Source organism: Mustela nivalis, assembly GCF_964662115.1.
Source record: "Mustela nivalis genome assembly, chromosome: 8".
NCBI lineage: Eukaryota > Metazoa > Chordata > Mammalia > Carnivora > Mustelidae > Mustela > Mustela nivalis.
This window is the reverse complement of record NC_139027.1, coordinates 3,338,127-3,353,525: the sequence shown is the minus strand read 5'-3', so window position 1 is coordinate 3,353,525 and position 15,399 is coordinate 3,338,127. Positions and strand designations below refer to the sequence as shown.

The following is a 15,399-nucleotide window of genomic DNA, read 5'->3' as shown; positions in this document are numbered from 1 at the left end:
TGAGTTAGAAAAGATGAAGGCGGTCTAGAATTCCCATAGTTTGGCTTTTGTGAACAGTGCTGCCATAAAGATTGGGGTGTCCACTGGCAGATGAGTGGATAAAGAAGATATGGTCTATATATGCAGTTGAATACTATGCAGCCCTCAAAAAATATAATCTTGCCATTTACAATGCCCTGGATGGAACTAGGGGGTATTCGCTAAGCGAACTAAGCCCATCAGAGAAACACAATTATATGCTCTCACTGATATTTGGAATTTGAGAACAAGGGAGAGGATCATGGTGGGAGGGAGGGAAGATGAAATGGGAAGAAACCAGAGAGGGACACAAACCGTAAGAGATTCTTAATCTCCGGAAACAAACAGAGGGTTGCTAGAGTGGGGGGTGCAGTGGGGGAGGGACAGGGTGGCTGCGTGAAGGACATCGGGGAGGTGTGTGCTGTGCGGAGTGCTGTGAACTGGTTAAGACGATGATTCACAGACCTGTACCCTTGGGGCAGATAATGCATTACATGTTAATAAAAAATATAAAAAGTAAATAAAATAAAGCCCCTCCCCACAAAAAAAAAAGAAAGAAAAGATGAAGGACCTTAATAATCACAATGATTTTGCAGAGGGGAAAACTGAGACTGGTGTATTTTAATGACTACCGTGTGCTTACACGCCTGATACGTGATAACAGAGAAGGACGGTGTTCATTGTTTCTCAAGAACAATGAGGTGTGATTTACAATTGTTTGTGGAAACCGTATTAATATAAAGTTGAAATATCACCAGAGGGGCAGGGAAGCCGTGTCAAAAGACAAGCTTGCACATACACGATTCATCCGTAGCATGCAACAAGTCGCCGCGAGACTCCGCAGCTTCAAACCACGTGCGTTTTGCCTGCAGAAGGGTCGGGGCATGGAGAGATGGAGAAACTGGGAATTTGCGGGGAAGGGGGTGGGTGGAGACACGGCAAAGCTCAGAGGCTGTTGGTGAGAACCAGTCTCCAGCTTCAGACAAAAAGCCAGACATTATCTGTGGGAAATTCGGAAGCCCGGTAAGCTGTCTGCATATGCACGTGACGGGACCGGCGGTATTATTTCGGGAGCGCTGGACCTGCTGCAGGTGTGAGACCCTGAAGAGAAGGAAGGATGGGGAGAGTAAGGGCACTGTTAAGTTTGGGCTTAGAGTCATGCAACCAGTCCTGAAGATGCAGCCGTGTCCGAACAGAGAGGACGAGGGTGGACAGCCGAGGGGCCAGTCGAGGCAGAACTGACAAGGCTTGTCCCCCTGGGGTGACGGAGGGATTAGCGGGGGCGGTGGCTGGGGGAGAAGGGGCTTTAAATGGCCCGACGACACTGCAGCCCAGGTCTGGGCAGGCCCTGCCTGTTCGTCCTCTCCGCAGACTCCCCACAGGTTCCTGGAATTCCCCTACACAGAACCCACTAGGAGGCAGGGAAGCTGTTCCAGGAAGAAGAGCCAATGTAGGAAGCACGTGTTTGAACAAATCCCTCGGAGGCCAACAAGGACACCAGACTCGGGGGCCGGGAGGCTGAACACGGGTTAAGGGATTCAGGGGCCAGGTCCAACCCGTTAATGATCCACAACGAACCATGCTGCCGGGGCCGGTGAAGTTATACCAAAGGACGAGTCCAAGGCATAGTAGCTGTCTGTGGCTTTGTAACAAAATACCCCAAACTTAGCAGCTCAGCACAACGCACAGTGTCTGCCTTCGGAAATCAAGGAGCAGCTTAGCAGGACGCTGGTGGCTCCGGCTGTCCCGCAAAGGCTGCCGTCCTAGAAGGCGCGAGCGTCAGCTCCTCAGCAGCTCGACACAGGGCTCGAGGCTGGAGCCACGAGTCCCCGACATGGGGACTTCTCCTCCGGCAGCGGGCGTCCCTCACAGCAAGTGATGAGAGACAGAGGCAAAGAAGTGAGGGTGAGGGGGAGACAGAAAAGAGACAGATGGAAGAGAGGAGAGAGAAGGAAAACTAGAGACAGAAAGGGAGAACAGGGAAGGGGGGACAGAGGAGACCCCTCTGCGAAGCTACTGTGGCTCCGGGACCTCGACGCAGCGCCAGACACCATCCTGTCCTTACTCCGTGTGTGCAGCGGCCGTGCAGCGCACGCTCCGGGCGCAGGAAATTATCTCCCGCCCACGAAGAGAACACTATCAAAGACCTTGTGGATCTGTGTTCAAAACTACCACAGGGAGTGAACTGCGCTGCGGACAAGCGGGTCAGGGAGCGGGAGAAAACACCGGGCAGGTGAAGGCGCCACTGAGCGCACAGCCCGAGCGCGGGAAGGAGCGCAGCACCCAGCCCAGCACCCAGAGCAGCACCCAGCGCGGCACCCAGAGCGGCACCCAGCGCGGCACCCAGAGCAGCACCCAGCCCAGCACCCAGAGCAGCACCCAGCGCGGCACCCAGAGCGGCACCCAGCGCGGCACCCAGAGCAGCACCCAGCCCAGCACCCAGAGCAGCACCCAGAGCGGCACCCAGCCCGGCGCCCTGCGCAGCACCCAGCCCGGCGCCCTGCGCAGCACCCAGAGCAGCACCCAGCGCGGCACCCAGCCCAGCACCCAGAGCGGCACCCAGCGCGGCACCCAGCCCAGCACCCAGAGCAGCACCCAGCGCGGCACCCAGCCCAGCACCCAGAGCGGCACCCAGCGCGGCACCCAGCCCAGCACCCAGAGCAGCACCCAGAGCGGCACCCAGCCCGGCGCCCAGCAGCAGCACCCAGCCCGGCGCCCTGCGCAGCACCCATAGGGTGCACGTGGGCTGGCGGCCACGGGAGAGAGGTGGGCAGCTCCATCCTGGCCCCAGGCCCACAGGTCCACAGCACGTGCTCACCTGCCTCTGAGATAAGGCGATGTTTCAGTTGCTGGGATTTTCCTTCCTGTCTACCCCGGATTGTTCCAGAATCCAACTCCGCCATCAGATAGTAAGGAAATGGTTTAGGGGCTCCTCCCTCAAAACTTGAAATAGGCAGACGTCCACGCGGACGGAGCAACCGTGTGGGGTGTGCGCGCGCAGACGGGCGAGGGCCAGGCCCCCTCCGCGGACCTGCACTCACCCACCCGACCCGCTTCCCCGGGGACCCCCCGCCAGACCTGCCCTCCCCGGGGCTGCCCTCCTGCGTCTGCGGCGCGCGGATCCCGGATCCTGCTGCCCCCGGCCGGCCACAAGGACGGACGCGCCAAGTGCGCGGTACAGTGACTGGTCCACGGCCACACGCAAGCTTCTGGCTCCCGGAAGAGTCCCACAGCTCCTGGAAACCTCTCTGACCCGGACGCTGAGCCAAGACGGCGGGATTTTACTGTCGCCCACCCTATGAGGCAAACAAACAAACAAAAAAGGTTAATAGCAGTTACAGAGCTGAAACATCTGAGATCACTTGACCCCATTTTCAGAGCTTGGGAGAAAGCAAAGCCAGGACGATCTGCGGAGCAAGTCCTCCAGGGCCACATCTACGGTAGAGGCGGAGGATCCTGAATTGTGTGCTGCCTTCTGGGCTGTGCCTTGAGGGCTCTGAGTCCTGGTTGCCAAGGTCCTAGCAGCTTCTGGCCTACGGGCCCTCTCCCTGGACTGCTGTTTGCTGTTTCACCTCTCAGCAAGACAGGGAGGACTTTCTCCCCACTCAAACCTCCAGACATGCATTATTATTATTATTATTATTATATATAATATATAAATTACATATAAATTTATTTATTTATTTATTTTTGGCTTCCATATATTCAACCAATTCTTAGTTTGCAATATCATCTGCCAAGAAACCCGAGATTGGAAAGAGGGCATTTGAGAAAGAACCCTTGTCATGCAATTAAATATGTTCTGCCTTGAGTCCATTGCTGGCACGGTTGGAAGGCACCTGCAAACTGTCCCCCACCCCCTCGCCCCTCCTCAAACATCTCCAGGAAACTTTCCTACTTACCAGGCTTCTGATCAACCTATTACTCCCAGAGTTTTCTGAGGCTGAGTAGGTGTTACTGGAAATAGGGTCCACAGCTTTCTTGTCCAATACTGCCCCCCATGACCCCATGACGCACAGCACAGAGCCACTGTAGAGAGTGGTGGGGGGTGAATGGAGTTCTCACTTGCCCCGTCTCCATTCCACAAAAGGAAACAGAAAGAAAGAAAGAAAGAAAGAAAGAAAGAAAGAAAGAAAGAAAAAGAAAAGAAAGAAAAGAAAAGAAAAGAAAAAAAAAGAAAAGAAAAGAAAAAGAAAGAAGAAAAGATAGGTTGCACAGTGTTCATTTGGCCTCCCGTGTTCTGGCACAACGTTTTTCTTTTCTGAGGGAGGTTTCTTAGAGTGTAGAAAAACGTGTTTCAGCAAAGGCAGGCCAATTTTCAAAACCACTCATTTGGCAAATACACAAGCTCTCAAGCTGGAAAGCCCTGCTTCTGGTTCCTTGCAGTTTACCTAATCCACAAGCAGTGGTAATCATGTTGAAAAAAATCGTCAGCTCTGCCAATAGCCTTGGGCTTTGCTTGCCACGGTAATGTACACAAAGCGAGAGGGCCATAAGGGGTTGCTTATGCAATAGAAATGTGCTGCCGTCCACACGGAACGCCAGGGCCTGCTTGAAGAGCCACCGGGCACAGAATTTATAACAACCGCACTGCCCTTGCTATAAATGCTTTCATGGGATGCGCCAGTTGGTTCTTTGGCTGATAACCCGTCCTTTCAGGCTGAAATGTCTGAATCGAGAGTCCCACTTCTGCAATATGCAGTATTCGATCAGACAATACTCGATAGATCCCATTTTTCTAACGCCATGATCAACTGACCTCATAAATCGGTCACTGCTGTGTGGCTCAAGGTCCTCCAAACAATGAAGAACTTGGGAGAATGCTCATACTTGTAAAAATTGGCTGGCATTCCAAGTCTGCGGGAGTCTTTATAAATCTGCTCTCCGGCATTATAAAATGACGCGTCTTCAGCATATTCTTCTCTTTCTTGATGTTGAATTGCATGTGCTTACCAGAGCAGAATCAATGAGGGATAAAAATGCTACAAGGATAACTTACTACAGCCATTCTCTTCTAAACCATCCGTTTGCAAGAGATTGACTAATTAAATCATGCCTTGGGTCTTCGTTTTAGCAAGAAAATGCAGTTAGTTAATCTGAGCTCATATGCTAACACTAGAAGTAGGGATTTTTGCATCGGACACAGGATCTGAAGTCCCACAGCGTGTCATTCCTTATTTGTAGTCAGTGTCTGTGGACCCAGGCCTGCAGCTAGAGCCACACAAAAATGGGCTTCTGAGCATTCACACCACTCATAGAAACCCTGCACCGTCACTCAGCTTCTTGGCTTATTCATTAAGTAATTCACCCACTGCTTATAAAGCATGTAACATGTGCCGGGCAACGCTGAACTCATCACCGCTTTTCTGGTTGTGGCTCCACTCAGGACTATAGCTCTACCTCGTTGCACACGTCCAGCCCTCAGTTTGCATTCCCCTCCTCAGTTACAATCTGGGTGCTCCCCTCAAGCCGGGTACCTTCCACTGGCCCACCGGCCTCTGGAGGAGGTAATGAGATGCTATAAAGTGATTGACGCTAATATGCAAGACTGAGCACTCCAGTGTGGACGCCTTCTTGACTTTCTATGAAGAGTGGCCGCGAGGCAGTGTGGACCCTCACATCCTGCCTGCTCCAGGAAGATTTTTCTGTAGGAAAACAACGGATTCAGACTAGTCCTAAGATTCCGAGGGAGAGGCGGGGGACCAGGGATGACCAGACAGTCTTTATACAGAACAAATTTGAAGGACTCACGCTTCCCCGAAGCTTACGGCAATGTGATAGTGACATAAGGATACACGTAGACATCAGCAGAATGAAATGAGAACCCAGTCATAAACTCGTGCGTATCATCGGTAAATTTTTGGCAAGGTGTCAGGCAAACTCAATGGGGGGAAATAATCTTTAACACAAATGATGCTAGAGAACTAAATACCCACACGCAAAAGATGAAAGCGGACCCCTATTTCACTTCATATAAAAACTAACTCAAAATTAACTACGCATTGAACCCTAAGAGCTAAAGCTATGGATGTCTTTGAAAGAAACAGGAGTAAAACTTCCTGACCCAGGTTTAGGTGGTAGTCTCCTAGATGAGACAATAAAGGCACACGTGACAAAATAAAATATAAATAATTTTGAGTTTAGCAAAACCTAAAACCTCTGTGTTTCAAAACATACCATCAGAAGGTGAAAAGACAATTAATAGAATGGAAGAATGTATTTGTAAATCGTTTATGTGGTAGAAGACTTGTATCCAGGATATATAAAGAATTCTTACAACTCAATAGTAAAAAGACATTCCAATATTTTTAGATGGGAAAAGAACTTGAATAGACATATTTTCAAGAATGACATGCAAATGGCCAATAATCCCATGATGATAACCGACAGTAACAAATGTTGGTGAGCCTGTGGAGAAATTGGAAGTCTCATTCGTCGCCTGTGGGAAGCAAAATGGTACAGTCACTTGGGAAAACCCGTTGGCAGGTCCTCAAAATGTTAAGCATAGACATGCCATATCATGCAATATTCTACCCCCTAGATGCACACTCACAGGGATTGAAGATCTGTGTCTACACAAAAACCTGGACAGAAATGTTCCAGCAACATTATCCTTAATAAGCAAAAATGAGAAACAACCCAAACGTCCATCAACAAGTGAATGTGTAAATGAAATGTGATCTATCCATACCGTGGACATTTATTCAGCTGTAAAAAGGAATGGAGTAATTACACATGCTGCAGCTCAGTGAAAGGAACAGACGCAGATGGACACATGTCCTATGATGTCATTTACTTCAAATGTCAAGAACGGCTGAATCTGTAAGACAGAAGGCAGGCGAGTGGTCGCCAGGAGGTCAGGGGTGAGGGGGATTGATTGCTAACGGGAGAACCTTTCTTTTGGGGGGTGATGAAAATGTTCTGAAATCAGATAATGGACAGCTCTGTGAATGTAATAAAAATTACTAAATCGTAAACTTTAAAAGAATGGATTTTATGGTGTGTAACTCCTCTCTCAATGGAGTTGGTGTGGGGAAATCCCACTCACTCACTAGCTCTCCGCTCTGCGAGTCCAGATGTGACAGGACCGTGCTTTCCGCCAGCAAACTGCACACGAGGCACAATCAAAGCCCCCGGGGCCTGGGTTCTCCTCTGGGCCCCAGGGCCCCCTTCCCAACTCACTCTTGTCCTTGGCAGACTCCAGTTCCTTGTTGAGGAGTGGGGTGGTGGGCGTTGTTTCTGGGTTTGCTTTCGGGAGCTTCACATCCTTGTCACTTGGCCCCTTCCAACACGAAGCCAGCAATGGAGGATCTTCCTTGGGTAAAATCCCAGCTCATGCTTCAAATCTCTTCATGTAGGATGGCCGCCGTCTCTTTCAGTGCTCATCGAAGTAGACAGCTCTTCCAGCTCTTTTCTGGAGCCGGCTGCGCTGCGTAACCCCACCTCACCACGGGAATGGTAGTCATCGTATTCACTGTTGGGGGATTACACCAGGCATGTGCACACGTGGGTTACAGTCTAGGTGGGCATCTGATAAGGTTGCTTACCATGGCCCCTGGCTTTAAATCTCCCTGGCTTTATGCTGACCAGCCCTGTTGTCCTCTGCAGGATTGTTCTGAACTACCATACTGTGGCCCAACATGGAGCAGAAACTTTAAAAAGCCCTTTGAGGCTGAATGCCATGCGTGGTGAGGGCACTCTGCACGTGTGGTGGGGGTGGGGGGCTCTGGACAATGTGGAGGTCCGTGTGCGCGGCATCCCTTTTCTTGTGCATTCTAGCAGTAGTGATAAATTCTGAAGCTTTTAAGGATGGTCCAATGATTGCTCTAGAAATCACAGTCTCATTTCCTATATTTGGAAACTCAACACTCACAAGAACGACATGTGCTTGTGTGTATGTGACGGAGAGAGCACGTGTGTGAGAAAGGCAGAGATGGCTGACAGACCCGTGGCTTTGCTGCTGCTGTTACTGCTTCTAGCCATTCTGCTCAAAAATAGGAAATAACATGAACATCGAGAGAACATAGTTAAAGTCCCCACTGAAGGGAAGAAGGCAGCAGAAAGACATGCTGGCCCTGCTGTCTCCTCTTTCCTCCCCACCTTTCAGATGGGGTGGATTTATCCACAGTACGCCCAGATTCTGGAAACCCGAGGGGAGGGCCGAAGCTTAATCGCAGCCACCTGAAGCCTGGGAGGGATTGGCTTATTGACAAGGCCTCCCTGCAAGAAAGAGAGGGACGGGCCAAATGACGGTGATTGACCTAGACAGCAATCGCAGAACGTTTTAGCTTTGCAGAGTGACTGTATTCACCAGTTGTGATGTAAGAGGAAGAGGGCGATGCTATGATTTGTCCTTGAAGAAAGGCTCTTACTTCTTTAGCAAACCTGTCCTTGAGCCCAGCTTTGCCATCAACCTAAAACAGGGACATAATATTTACCCAGGTCTTTAGGAGTTAAATGTTAAGAAATGTCTATGGTTTAAAATGTGTGTTCGTTTAGATAAGAATCTGATATCTATAAATAACTTTTTCACAGATTAAAAAAAAATGTTCTTCTGTGCCAGTTGGGGGATTGTATTTATGATACTTTGTGCAAACCCTCAAGTAATTATTTGAGATACATTTAATTCCCATTCTTTGCAGATCGGAAAACGGAAGCTATCAAAAGGGCAAATACTTATGGAGGCTGAAAGTTGGGGGACCCCCCACACCTTCTTTCTGGAGTGTCTAGATCTCTGCTGCCCCTTGAGAACATGACTCACTGCTTTCCCATATGCTTCCACAAGATAATGCTGCATCTTTTTTTTTTTTTTTCCCCAAAGAAAATTTAAAAAAGTTTTATCATTGTGCATCTTTGGTCTACAGAAGTCATGTATAACCAAAGGCACGTCGGATCGTTTTGCCATGGAGAGCCTAAAGATGTGAATTGCGTATTTCTAGCAAAATTATCCAACTGTGTGCAATGTTTTCTTGTACATGTTTTCTTTTCTTTTCTTTTTCTTCTTTTGGTAAAGAACCACCTCAGAATTTTTTCAGATCAAGGTTTGATATAAATAAATGTAGCTGACTATTCAATATTGTTCCCATTTTTAGAGCCTTGTTAAAGCCATTAAACTGAGAAGCTAGGTGGGCGCCTGGGTGGCTCAGTGGGTTAAGCCACTGCCTTCGGCTCAGGTCATGATCTCAGGGTCCTGGGATCGAGGCCCACATCGGGCTCTCTGCTCAGCGAGGAGCCTGCTTCCCTCTCTCTCTCTCTGCCTGCCTCTCCATCTACTTGTGATTTCTCTCTGTCAAGTAAATAAATAAAATCTTTAAAAAAAAAAAAAAACTGAGAAGCTAGGTGACAATCCCTAATTTTTGAAAATGGCAGCCAGCCCCATCCTTTGCAGGAGTTGTTTAGAAGTCATCATCCTTGTTCTCAGACACTTCATCTATTGTCCTTTGGACTTAAAATAGGAGACCGGGTGCAGTATTTATCTTTGGGATGCAAGGACATACACAGATTTCCAAGAGCAAGAATGCCTGGTGTTAGCAAGAGGTGACTCCCAGGAGATCAGCTGGGCCAAAGGCGGGTGATCATCTACGCCAGGAAACAATACACTGTATGTTGCATGGGCGAGGAGGGGAGGCAGACTGCCAGTTACACCTCCGGGAAACCCAAACCCCATGGCCCAGTGTGACTACACCACATTCAGGAATCTGTACAGAGGTCCCTAATCACACAGGGCCTTGCCCTTCATCCCGGCTTTCCAGAAAGTAGAGGCAATGATGGTGTCGATGATGTAGTTAGTATGAGGTGGACAAGTTAGGGTGGATGACGCCTTGCTTCCCCATTCAAGGCTGCGGAGCCTGAGTCGGACCTGAACCCTAGGCTGGGGTGTGAGATACGATGGTGGATCTAGATCAGCCTGGAGTTTTAGTAACTGGAAACAAGTCTGTTGTAATGCCTGAGCATGATCCAGGAGACTGACGGCTGCCCATTCAGGGATGGGGAACGAATGAAGACTAAGTGGGTTGACAGGTTGCAACACACGGTTTCTCAACTTGTTTCTGTCCGATTCAGCCCATGCAACATGCCTCACATGCATATGGAGGTATTCAAGCAGAGACCATGGAAGTAGAAACGATACGTGAGGCACACCACTCTCAAAACTTTGGGTTCTGGGGTGCCTGGGTGGCTCCGTGGGTTAAGCGTCTGCCTTCGGTTCGGGTCATGCTCCTGGGATCCTGGGATCAAGCCCCGCATCTGAAGAGTCTGCTTCTCCCTCTGCCTTTGCCCCTCCCCACCCCCTGCGCGTGCTCTCTCGGTCTCTCAAAATGTCAATCTTTCTCTCTCTCTCTCTCTCTGTCACAAACACACACATGCTCACTCTTTCAAAAATAAATAAATAAATAAATAAATAAACCCTCTAAAAAAAAAGTCTGGACTCTATTTTAAGAGCCAGTATCATTCAACATCATTCCTATCTACATTCTTTGATGACATTCTGCCTTTTTGATTTCCACTCCTCCCCACAGCAGTCCTGCTATGCATTCAGTACTAGGTCACAGCCCACACAGAGTCGCAACAGCGTCTGTCTGCCACAGACACGGAGCATGGCTCACAATAGACATTACTTCATAAAAACAAGAGATGGGCCGGCCATATTAAATGTCTTAAAGAAAATGAGCCTCAAATCTTCAACATTTTTATAGAGTCATTATACAGAAGAAATGTGTTTAAGTGCATGACCAGTTGGGTTGATTACGCTAAAAAAGAAAAAAAGAGAGGAAGCGTCATAAAGGGACAGCGAGCTAACAAGAAAAACATGGTCAACCCAGACTTCTCAAAACCCCTGATGCCATTTTGTTAGAATAGCAATTACCATGACTGCAGCTGTGTTTGGGGAGAAAGGAGACTGTGTCAGGCGTTATGATCCCAGCTCTGCATTAACTACCTGTTTGATCTTGAGTAAGTCTTTTAACATCCCCCAGCCTACTCTCTCATCTCTAACCAGCAGCTCTAACCCTATACACACATTCCCAGATTTCCAGTGTCGGGAAAGCAGTGAACAATCTACATAGTTTAATGCTTACGTTGGGTCTTTGCCATGACAATTGCAGGAGGTGAGCAAGTTTGCTCCTACGCAGACTTCCACTGTGTCTTTTCCAAAAGATAAACTGAGTTTTAGGGTAACAGATGTTTGCTTATTATAGGAAGACAATGCTGTGAAATTCTGGCAGCTTGGTGCATTTGTTTCCAAGCAGGAGAGTTTAAGACACTCTGAACATTTGTAAGGCTTCAGTGGCTCTGGCTGGACACGACGTGGTCTTTGTCTGTGATCTCTCCACGGCATGAGATCCCATAGCAGCGGTCATGGGGTGGGGGGGGACGTGAACTCAGGAGAGGCTATTTAAAGGATGCCTACCTCATTCAAAAAAGATGGCAATCTTTAATGAAGCATGATCTTTTCATTTGCAGTTGCGATTCATCAGCAGGATAACATTTTTCGGCTTATTATATTCTGAGTTCTGCAGGTTAGCTAGCTAAGCTCAAATGTGATTGGCAGGCCGGGCCCCTTAAAACTGTCAGGCCACCTTGCAATTAGGCACGATGCCACCGGCACAGATGGCGTGAATGACGGCGTGCCAGACAGCAGCACACTCATCGACATTGAGCATTCAGAGAGAATTTCCTCTCTCAGAATGTCAGAATATGGATCTACAGCATAGTGAGCAGTCCAGTACTTCACATACTGTAGAAGGAATAACACTGTTCTTGTGTAGGACCAAATATGGAACCGGAGAATCCTAGACTGAGAGAGTCTCGGAGTTTAGAGGCATTTTCAAAGCAATGAACTCTGGTGACCCATGTGATGCTCCATCCATCCGTCCGTCCGTCCATCCCCAGACAGTGGATGTTCGCAGTGGGTTAGGTGCTATGTGCTGTCTGCACGGCCAGCCTGCCAGGCCTTGACCACATTCCCTGGCACAGAACTCCCTCCTCTTACTATAACTACGTCATCCTCCACGGAATGACTTTAAATGTGGTCCCATTCTCTTCATACACGGTGTCCAGAGCCAAATCCACTGCTGTCGATACAATCGGTTCTAAGATGGCCAACAATTCAATAACTTTAAGTAGAATTGTAACATATTGGGGTACTTTTTTCTTAAAATTGGAAAAAAGATTTACTATTCAGCGTGATTGCCTCCTAACTTCATTCAACTTTTTTAAAACACAGCAGCCGTTGTGATTCCACGAGAGACAATGAAAAGACTATGTTTTAAAGATGTCCCTGTTATGACTTCGTGTAGCAAAATGATAGAGGAAACAGGAGTTTCAGGGTCAGACACAGCTTACCTCTCAGAGCTGGCATTTCCTTGCAGGACGATCTTGGGAGAGTTTTTGCAGCCACCTGAGCTTTCATGTCCTTGGCTGCAGGATGGAGATAAGGCTGTAATGTATCATGCGTCTTATAATCCATCTATTCCTTTATCTGGCAAACATATTTTGTAACCATTGTGTGCAAGATGCCGTGCTGCGACACATTCTATTAATTACAGAATATGATGAGTTCACATCATATTAGCTAAATACTACATATTGCTATTGAACACTGATGAAGCCACTTGGTTGTCTAGCATAATCTGCAGTAAATATCTATGAAATGAAATATAAACACTGGGCCTGGAAGTAACTTATGATATAACGTGGGCAGGTCTGTCCATACTCGCAAGGTGGTATAATTCTTTATGGGAAAGAGACTGTAAGTGAACTCCCCTAATGGAAGAAAAGCATGAACCCACAGACCTGTATTATTTGGATCATGGAATGTGACGGGTCAAGCAGACCATTGCGAGAAGCACAGCTATTCTTGGTGAAAGCCCTGAGAGCTCCTGCCACTTCCACGTGTTCATTTGCCTCATGCCATGACCATCTGTATTCTTGTGCTACTGCTCCAGAGTACAGGAGACTTTGGACAAGAAGGAGATGACATTTAACCAAATTCCCGAGGAACTCTGATTACCCAACACCATGAGTGTCTTTTCCTTCCCTGCATACTCTCCACATAAAGCAGACACAGGGGGCATCGGGACAAAGCAAGGATGCCTTCATGATTGTTCCTACTCCAGACCTGTGGGTCATGCTTAGTTCCTTGGCAAGATGGATACATCAATGTGGAAGCACACATGGGAGATGGCTTGCCATGGCCTCCTGGGAAGGCTGGGCACCTGAGGTCTAACAGCATAGGGCCAATGGTTTCATGTGTGAGGAACGCCGCCCTTAGAGGAAACACCCAACATGGAGCTTTGGCACAGGCATCAGTGGAAGTCACCCGTGGTGCTGGTAGTGCTTTCATGTGGGCAGTTGGTGGCAACACCATCTCCATGGCCATAGATGGTGTTATGAGTGAAATTTCATCCCCTTCAAAATTCACACGTTGACTTCCTATCCTCCAGTACCCAAATGTGGAAACTTCTTGGAAGATAGGGCTGTGGAGGGTGTAATTATTTTAGATGAAGCCATAGAGTAGGTGACCGCTGATCTAATTCTTATAAAAAGGGGAAATATGGACCTAGACAGCAGGACAACATCCTCACACATGCAGATAAAGACAGAGATTGGCCTGATGTATCTAAGCACCAAGGAATGTCAGAGATCGCCGGCAAACCACGGGGTGCTGGAGAGAAAGGCTAGAAGACACCGTCCTTCAATGCCCAAAAAGGAACCAAGCCTGCCGACCCCTTGATCTTGGATTTCCAGCCTCCAGACCTGTGAGATAACACATTTCTATTGTTCAAGCAACCTGGTCTGGGATGCTTTGTTACAGCAACCCAAGAACGCTAATGCAGATGGAGAAAGAGAGAATCCTCCAGTCCACTAAGTAGGGCCAAAGGAATATGGAGAGGCTCTGGGTTGGGACCAAAGTCAAATTTTGCAATTCTGTGTTTACATTCCAAGGCACATGAATGTGTTTTCTCAAAAGACCGCAAATGGAGGCTAGATTGTGGATATAACCAGCTAGCTGAAGGAGCTGTCTGATGAAAAATAAATAGCCACGTTGCTAAGAAAAAAATGAAAAAAAGAAAAAAAAAAACACTTAAATTCCTCTGTGCAGGTGTGTGCACATGTTAGCACCCTTCCTGGTGGCAGGAAGGCATCTAAATGGTAGCTTAGAGAACAAGTCCAGTTCGGGTACTCGACACAGGAATTTGCATCACACAGAATTGGGGGTGGGGAGCTTTCTGCACCAGTCAGGTTAGCATATACTTCTGGTTGGCCACATTAATCAGAATGGTAACTATTTATAAACTTTATGGTGACAATTGCTTTCCCTGAAAAATCTCGAATACCATAACAGATGGGAATCTAACATTATGTACCATATATAAATACATAAAAATTGTACAAAGAAGTGGATGTATATATGAGTTATCCTCTAGACTAAATCAGAGGGCAAAGGTGGAGAGAAGCATCCTGGTTTTGCCCCTTTTTTAACCCACTGTAATTATGTAGTTATTTAAACTATAACTCAGCATAAGCAGTCCTCAAGGGTTCATGCATATGTAGCTCCTTTATGTATTCTAAGTAAATTCAGGATAAGGCACTGGGTAGGCATCAATTCTAAAAGCAATGTCCTAGATCATAGGACTTCTCTTTTATTCATTCTGTTTAATGGCCTATGCAAACATCATTTAAAAAGGCATACACCAGCGATTTAATGAGAGATTAAGTAATTTTCAAAGTATTACAAATACAAGTGAAATTCCATCCAAAAAGACAGAAAGAGATGGTGTAAAGTATCTGCTGAATTTCTATGTGCGGATTATTGATCAAACGAATAAAAAGAACTCACACATTTGAAACATCCAGCGGCACTTCACACACATTGGCACTTGGTGGGGGAGGGTAGTTTTCTTCTTCCCTGGCCCCCCTTCGCCATAGTCTGCTAGTCCCTGCCCCCTCCCTGGCCTCTTCCCCATGCAAGCGTGCAAAGCTGGCCCCTCTGGGGAATAGTTAAATGTTGGAGGGAGGACATTGATGCCAAGGTCAAGGGCAAATGCCCACTCTCTGACAAACCATTAAGCCTAGTTCTCTGGGATACTTTAAAAAAGCAGATAGAGAGTAGCCTGCAGCTTATTTATACTAAAAGTGGTGAGTTTTAATTCAAATACAATGTATCCCACCACTGGATACATACTTGAGGGCCTTGAAATTCTGTCTGCTAAGCCCACCTTCCAAATCAGAGTCTAGTGTCTGAGTTTTCAAGGCACTGCCTGGTACTCTAGGTAAGTTATACCTCAATATTGAAATGTATTACCTATTGGAAGACAGAACAAAAAAAATCATTTTAAATTATTTCTGAACGCGGATCTATACAACATCTATATGTAGAAG

At 47.5% G+C, this 15,399-nt stretch overlaps 1 long non-coding RNA gene across 1 annotated transcript in view; it reads right to left on the bottom strand.

Moving 5' to 3' along the window:
- Positions 1-622: 622 nt before the first annotated feature.
- LOC309872666 overlaps positions 623-15,399 on the bottom strand; it is a 65,767-nt gene continuing 50,990 nt past the window's right edge. The window contains exons 2-3 of the long non-coding RNA XR_014316044.1: positions 3,097-3,314; positions 623-1,119 (exon numbers count right to left, since the gene is read on the bottom strand). This is a non-coding gene — a long non-coding RNA (uncharacterized lncRNA). The remainder of the gene's footprint in view (positions 1,120-3,096; positions 3,315-15,399) is intronic.